Source organism: Arachis hypogaea, chromosome 1, assembly GCF_003086295.3.
Source record: "Arachis hypogaea cultivar Tifrunner chromosome 1, arahy.Tifrunner.gnm2.J5K5, whole genome shotgun sequence".
Classification (NCBI taxonomy): domain Eukaryota; kingdom Viridiplantae; phylum Streptophyta; class Magnoliopsida; order Fabales; family Fabaceae; genus Arachis; species Arachis hypogaea.
In genome coordinates, this window is record NC_092036.1 from 41,807,607 (window position 1) to 41,815,446 (window position 7,840).

Below are 7,840 nucleotides of genomic sequence, written 5' to 3' on the forward strand. Positions count from 1 at the left end.
CAAACTGGCACAAAAGCTGGCGTTCAACTCCAAGAAAAGTCTCTACACATAGAAGCTTCAATGCTCAGCCCAAGCACACATCAAGTGGGCCCGAAAGTGGATTTTTACGTCATTTACTCATATTTGTAAACCCTAAGCTACTAGTTCTCTATAAATAGGACCTTTTGCTATTGTATTTCTATCTTTGGATGTCTAGTTCTTAGATCATGGGGGCTGGCCTCTCAGCCATGCCTAGACCTTGTTCTTATGTATTTTCAACGGTAGAGTTTCTACACACCATAGATTAAGGTGTGGAGCTCTGTTGTACCTCGAGTATTAATGCAATTACTATTGTTCTTCTATTCAATTCAGCCTATTCTTGTTCTAAGATATCACTTGTTCTTCAACTTGATGAATGTGATGATCCGTGACACTCATCATCATTCTCACCTATGAACGTGTGCCTGACAACCACCTCCGTTCTACCTTAGATTGAGTGGATATCTCTTGGATTCCTTAATCAGAATCTTCGTGGTATAAGCTAGAATCCATTGGCGGCCATTCTTGAGAATCCGGAAGGTCTAAACCTTGTCTGTGGTATTCTGAGTAGGATTCAGGGATTGACTAACTGTGACAAGCTTCAAACTCGCGATTGTGGGGCGTTAGTGACAGACGCAAAAGAATCATTGGATTCTATTCCGACATGATCGAGAACCGACAGATGAATAGCCGTGCTGTGACAGAGCGTGTTGAACATTTTCACTGAGAGGACGGGACTGTAGCCATTGACAACGGTGATGCCCAACATACAGCTTGCCATGGAAAGGAGTAAGAAGGATTGGATGAAGAGAGTAGGAAAGCAGAGAGACAGAAGGGACAAAGCATCTCCATACGCTTATTTGAAATTCTCACCAATGAATTACATAAGTATCTCTATCTTTACTTCATATTTTATTTTTCCTCCATAACCATTTGAATCTGCCTAACTGAGATTTACAAGATGACCATAGCTTGCTTCATACCAACAATCTCCGTGGGATCAACCCTTACTCGCGTAAGGTTTATTACTTGGACGACCCAGTGCACTTGCTGGTTAGTTGTGCGAAGTTGTGATAAAGAGTTGAGATTGCAATTGAGCGTACCAAGTTTTTGGCGCCATTGATGATCACAATTTTGTGTACCAGTCACCATGAGGATAATGACCTAAATCATCTTGTGGTGTGATGAGCTGGTAATTTATACGCTTTTTGGCATTATTTTTAGGTAGTTTTTAGTATGTTTTAGTTACTTTTTATTTTATTTTTATTATTTGTTATGCAAAAATCACATTTCTGGACTTTATTATGAGTTTGAGTATTGTTCTGTAATTTCAGGTATTTTCTTGCTGAAATTGAGGGACCTGAGCAAAACTCTAATAAGAAGGCTGACAAAGGACTGCTGATGCTGTTAGATTCTGACCTCCCTGCACTCGGAATAGATTTTCTGGAGCTACAGAACTCCAAATAGTTCACTCTCAACGGCATTGGAAAGTAAACATCCAGAGCTTTCCGGATTCTCATGAATGCCTCGGATTGGAGCTTTAGGCTAACATTGAAAGATTCCTGGATTTCTTATTAAAAATTTTGAGTTTCTTATTTTCTTTTTCCTATATGTTTTTCGAAAAAAATAAAAGAAAATACAAAAAAATTAATAAAATCATAAAAAATCAAAAAATATTTTGTGTTTCTTGTTTGAGTCTAGTGTCATGTTTTAAGTTTGGTGTCAATTGCATATTCATCTTATTCTTGCATTTTTTTAAAATTCATGCATTCATAGTGTTCTTTATGATCTTCAAGTTGTTCTTAATAAGTCTTCTTGTTTGATCTTTAAATTTTCTTATTTTGTGTTGTATGATGTTTTTCATGTGCATTTTTGCATTCATAGTGTCTAAGCATAAAAGATCTCTAAGTTTGGTGTCTTGCATGTTTTCTTTGCATAAAAAATTTTTCAAAAATATATTCTTGATGTTCATCAAGATCTTCAAAGTGTTCTTGGTGTTCATCTTGACATTCATAGTGTTCTTGCATGCATCATGTGTTTTGATTCATAATTTTCATGTTGTGAATCATTTTCATGTTTTTATCTCTCATCATTAAAAATTCAAGAAAAAAATATATCTTTTCCTTTTTTCTCTAAAAATTTCGAAAATTTTAGTTGACTTAGTTAAAAAAAAATTTAAAAATTAGTTGTTTCTTGTAAGTCAAGTCAAATTTTCAATTTTGAAAAAATTCTATCTTTTCAAAATCTTTTTCAAAAATCAAATCTTTTTCATTTTTTTTATTATCTTCGAAAATTCTTAAAATTTATTTCCAAAATATTTTTCTTGTCTTTATTTCAAAATTTTGAAAACTTTACTAACAATTAATGTGATTGATTCAAAAATTTGAAATTTGTTACTTTCTTGTTAAGAAAGGTTCAATCTTTAAATTCTAGAATCATATCTTTTAGTTTCTTGTTAGTCAAGTAATCAAATTTTAATTTTAAAAAATCAATTCTTTTTCAAAATATCTTTTCTATCATATCCTTTTCAAAATTTTATCTTTTTCAAAAATTTAACTTCAATATATCTTTTCTAACTTCTTATCTTTTCAAAATTAAATTTCAAATCTTTTTCAACTAACTAACTGACTTTTTGTTTGTTGTAACTATATCTTATCTTTTTCAAAACCACCTAACTAATTTCCTCTCCCTAATTTTCAAAAATTACCTGCCTCATTTTCAAAATTCTTTTAATTAACTAATTGTTTTAAATTTTAATTTTAATTTTATTTCTTTTCTTAATTTTCGAAAATCACTAACTCTTTTTAAAAAATTTATTTTCGAATTTCTCCTTCTCTCATCCTATTCTATTTATTTATTTATTCACCAACACTTCTCTTCATCTCAAGAATCTGAACCTATCTTCAACCTTGTGTTTGGATTCTTACCTTTTCCTTCTTCTATTCCCTTCTTCTTCTACTAACATAAAGGAATCTCTCTACTGTGGTAAAGAGGATCCCTATTGTTATTTTTTGTTCCCTTCTTTTTTATATGAGCAGAAGCAAGGACAAGAACATTCTTGTTGAAGCAGATCCTGAACCTGAAAGGATTCTGAAGAGGAAACTAAGAGAAGCTAAATTACAACAATCCAGAGACAACCTTACAGAAATTTTCGAAAAGGAAGAGGAGATGGCAGCCGAAAATAATAATGCAAGGAGGATGCTTGGTGACTATACTACACCTACTTCCAAATTTGATGGAAGAAGCATCTCAATCCCTGTCATTGGAGCAAACAGTTTTGAGCTGAAACATCAACTAGTTGCCCTACTGCAACAGAACTGCAAGTTCCAAGACTTCCATCAGAAGATCCCTACCATTTTTTAACTGAGTTCTTACAGATCTGTGAGACTGTTAAGACTAATGGAGTAGATCCTGAAGTCTACAGGCTCATGCTTTTCCCCTTTGCTGTAAGAGACAGATCTAGAATATGGTTGGATTCACAACCTAAAGATATCCTGGACTCCTGGGATAAGCTGGTCGCGGCTTTCTTGGCTAAGTTCTTTCCTCCTCAAAAGCTGAGCAAGCTTAGAGTGGATGTTCAGACTTTCAAACAAAAAGATGGTGAATCCTTCAATGAATCTTGGAAAAGATACAAGCAGATGACCAAAGGGTGTCCTTCTGACATGCTTTCAGAGTGGACCATTCTGGATATATTCTATTATGGTCTATCTGAGTTTTCCAAAATGTCATTGGACCATTCTGCAGGTGGATCCATTCACCTAAAGAAAACACCTGTAGAAGCTCAAGAACTTATTGACATGGTTGCAAATAACCAGTTCATGTACACTTCTGAGAGAAATTTCGTGAATAATGGGACGCCTCAAAAGAAGGGAGTTCTTGAAATTGATGCTCTGAATACCATATTGGCTCAGAACAAAATGTTGACTCAACAAGTCAACATGATTTCTCAAAGTCTGAATGGATGGCAAAATGCATCCAATAGTACTAAAGAGGCATCTTCTGAAGAAGAAGCTTATGATCCTGAGAACCCTGCAATAGCAGATGTAAATTACATGGGTGAACCTTATGGAAAACCCATAATTCATCATGGAGAAATCATCCAAATTTCTCATGGAAAGATCAACAAAAGCCTCAACAAGGCTTAATAATGGTGGAAGAAATAGGCTCAACAATAGCAAGCCTTATCCATCATCTTCTCAGCAACAGACAGAGAATTCTGAGCAGAGCACCTTGATAAATGAAATTTAGCATGCCGATTTAGAATTTAATAATGGATATGATCGTGAGTATAGTCTAATCGACATTCAAACATCGCATCAAACAATCCTACAATCTATAACCGAGAGTACTAGTCTCCCGAGTCGTCCTTCCTTGGAATTGCTAGAGAATGCATATTATTGATTAGGAAGCTTTGTTATGGTTCTTTTAGAGTTTGGTGAAAATAAATGACAAACTATCAATATTAGAAGACTTGGCCTAGGGTTGGCATTAGAAATTCTATCATTATAGTTTCCTCAATGATGATATCAATTAGGCTTTGCTTCATTTAGTTAACCCCTAGGTATAGAGGAAAGTCAAATGAGATTAACTAACTTGAGTCACAAGTCCTAGTTTTACCCTAGGGAAATCTAGCTTTAGTGCACTCCAAGTCAATTAGCAATTCCTAATTCCCAATCAACAATTGACATAAACTATTCAACTCTCTCTAATGGTCCAAACCCTATGCCAAGTAAGAAACTTTTACTCCATAACTAGTGTTGGCATTTTATCAAACAATTGATGAGCAAGGATGAAAGACATAGTAAGAAATGAGAAGAAATTAGAATTAAAAATACTTCAACACAAGAAATTAACAACAATCAACAAAGAACAACAACAGAAATGAACTTCTCAAGAAATTGATAGAATCCAAAATTACAAAGTTGAATCTAAGATCTATGAGAATTGATCAATTACAAGCACTAATTGAGATTAGAGAAGAAGATCTATAACATGGACCAAGTAAATTGAGAATTGCAATAGATCTCACCAAAGAGTGATTGAAAATTCAGAAATTGAAGAAGATGGACCCTAATGAGAGCTTGGAATCTCTCTCTCTACCCAAGAGTGTAACTACCACAGGAGAAAATCTAGAGAAAATGTAGAATGAGCTAAAAGTCCCCTAACCCTTCAACCCCTGGTCTTTTTAAGCTTTTCCCGCCAAGGCACTTCCCCAAAATGGGATCTCCAACTGTCTCCACGCCCAGGTCACGTGACCCCTTTTAAAAAATCATGTTCAAGCATCGGCGCGCTCGCGCAAAGCACGCGTGTGCGCCACTGGGGCATCTTGTGATTCGAGCGGACGCATGACGTACGCGTGCGCGTCCATGGTGGTCATGGCTTAGCCGCTACACGTGCCGGCTCATAGCTTGGCTTCTGACTTTGGCTTCTGGCTGCGCAATCCACGCGGGCGTGCCAAGTACGTGCACGCGCCCTTGCTGAAGTTCCCAAGGCTCAATTTCTCATGCTCCCCTCTTTTGCACCCACTTTCCTTCTCTCCTCCGGGTCATCCATGCCCTATATTCTAAAACCACTTAACACACAGGTCACGGCATCGAATGGCACCAATAGAAGAATAGAAATATATCTAGTTTAGTGCAAAATAAGCATGTTTTCATCCATGAAGCAAAAATAAGGGAAGAAACACAAAACCGTGTATTTTCATATGAAAAGCATGTGGAATCGTCGATAAAACCCCTGAAATTGATATAAGATAAACCCTAAAATTGGGGTTTATCAACCTCCCCACACTTAGATTCTAGCATGTCCTCATGCTTAGAGAAATGTAAAAGACCAAAGGATCATAAAGGTATAAGACTCATGAGGTGCAACCTACTTACATGAATGCAACTATGACTAGTGCTACTATCTACTTGGTTAGGAACAAATCAACCTTCCTAAGATACATTCAAGCATATAGGGTGAGATCGTGGGCAATACATGGGACTTACCAATTTTTAGTCATCAAGTGCAATATACGCAACTTTGCATGAAGAACGCTCGTGAGAGTCGGGAACAAGAATTAGAGCCTTCGAACCCTCACCGGAAGTGTTTACACTCTATTCGCTCAAGTGTTTAGGGTTGATTCTCTCAATTTTCTCCTAATCATGCTTTCCAAGATTTGTTCTCCATCTACCAATCAACATTTATCCCATGCATGTGTACAAATATCATGAGGTCTTGTCTTTAGGTTGTAATGGGGCTAGGGTCAAGGTAGGATACATATTTGGTTAAGTGAGCTTGAATTTTGAATCCTTGATAAGCTTAAGCTTCCCACCTAGCCTATGACGTCCTATGCAATTTCAAGGCTAACCTAACTACCCATTCTTCGCTTTTCACATACTCATGTATCCTTTTTCATTTCACAACACTCATGCATTGATTTTATTGAGCTACACTTTGCTTTGGGCATTTTGTCCCCTTTTATGCCTTTCTTTTTCTCCCTTTTTTTCTTTCTTTTTCTATTTTTTTTCATATTGTTTTTCTCTTTTCTTTCTTTTGTTTTTCTCAAAATTTTTTTTTCTTTTTTCCTATATACACGAGCATCGATGCATAAGGTCTATACATTCGATCAATACATGAGCATGTACCAAATTCCCAATATTTTCAATAAAAATATAAATCTACTCTTCTATTCACCCATTGTCCCAAGATTCCCACACTTGAATGATACTCACACACACTCGCCTAAGCTAATCAAGGATCCAAAGAGGGACATTTATTGTTTTCCACTTTAGGCTTGTAATGTGCTAATTTAAAGAACAATTGGGTTAAGCGTAGGCTCAATTTTACTAACAAGGGAGGGATAAAGGGTAAGGCTATTTGGTAAGTGAGCTAATGAAGTGATGGCCTCAATCATATAAATGCAAATGGACATATAGACTCAAACAAAGCAAGGATCACACTTATAGAGAGAAAACAATTGCACACAAGAAGGAGAATAAGTGACTATAAGATGTAGCCACAAAACAAGGCTCAAAGCTCACTAGCTTGTGTTCTTAGCTCAGAATCCATGTTCCAAGGTACAATCTTCAAGCAAGTTTAGTATCAAATTGGCAATGTCAAGGTTGGCCCAAAATCTTGATTTTGCCCTAAAGGATTAGTTTCCTAAGAGAAAGTTCATTGTTCCAACCAAGCAAATTTATCATGCAAATGGTGTCGAAGAAAACCTACTCATGCAACCTATCTTAACTATAACGGAGTTCAAAAATTTATTTGGGTGTTACCTACGGAGATCGGTCAGCCGACCTCCCCACACTTAAAATGTAGCACGGTCCTCCGTGCTATAGGTGATGCGCAATGGGTGGCCGAGTCCCGAGTGTCCTTCATCTCTATTGTCATCACTATGTCCGCTTGAAGTATCGATAGATGTAGAGATATCTGGTTCCTCCATAGGCGGGGTGACAATGCTTAGAAGCTTCTTCACGTGAGCATATCGGCGCTGGTTACGCCTCTCATAACGGTCCAACTTCTTGTGAAGGTCTTCAAGGCGTTGGGTGGCTGATTTTTGTGGTGCGGATGAAGTAGTGGTGTTGCGAGTTGGGGTGCTCAGTCCAAGGTCCTTGGTGACTTCCGGCAGCTTGAGGCACCTCTTGGTCGGAATAACATCGCCCTCGACTGGGATTAAGGTCCTCCTATCCTTAGCCTCTCGGTGGACACCGGCTACCGCTACTAATTTGGTCACCATAGCGGGGAAGGGTAAGTTTCCCTTAATATGAATGCGCCCCATGGATTGACGAATGGCATGCGGAATGTCGACCGGTTTCTCGGTTAGGATGCACCA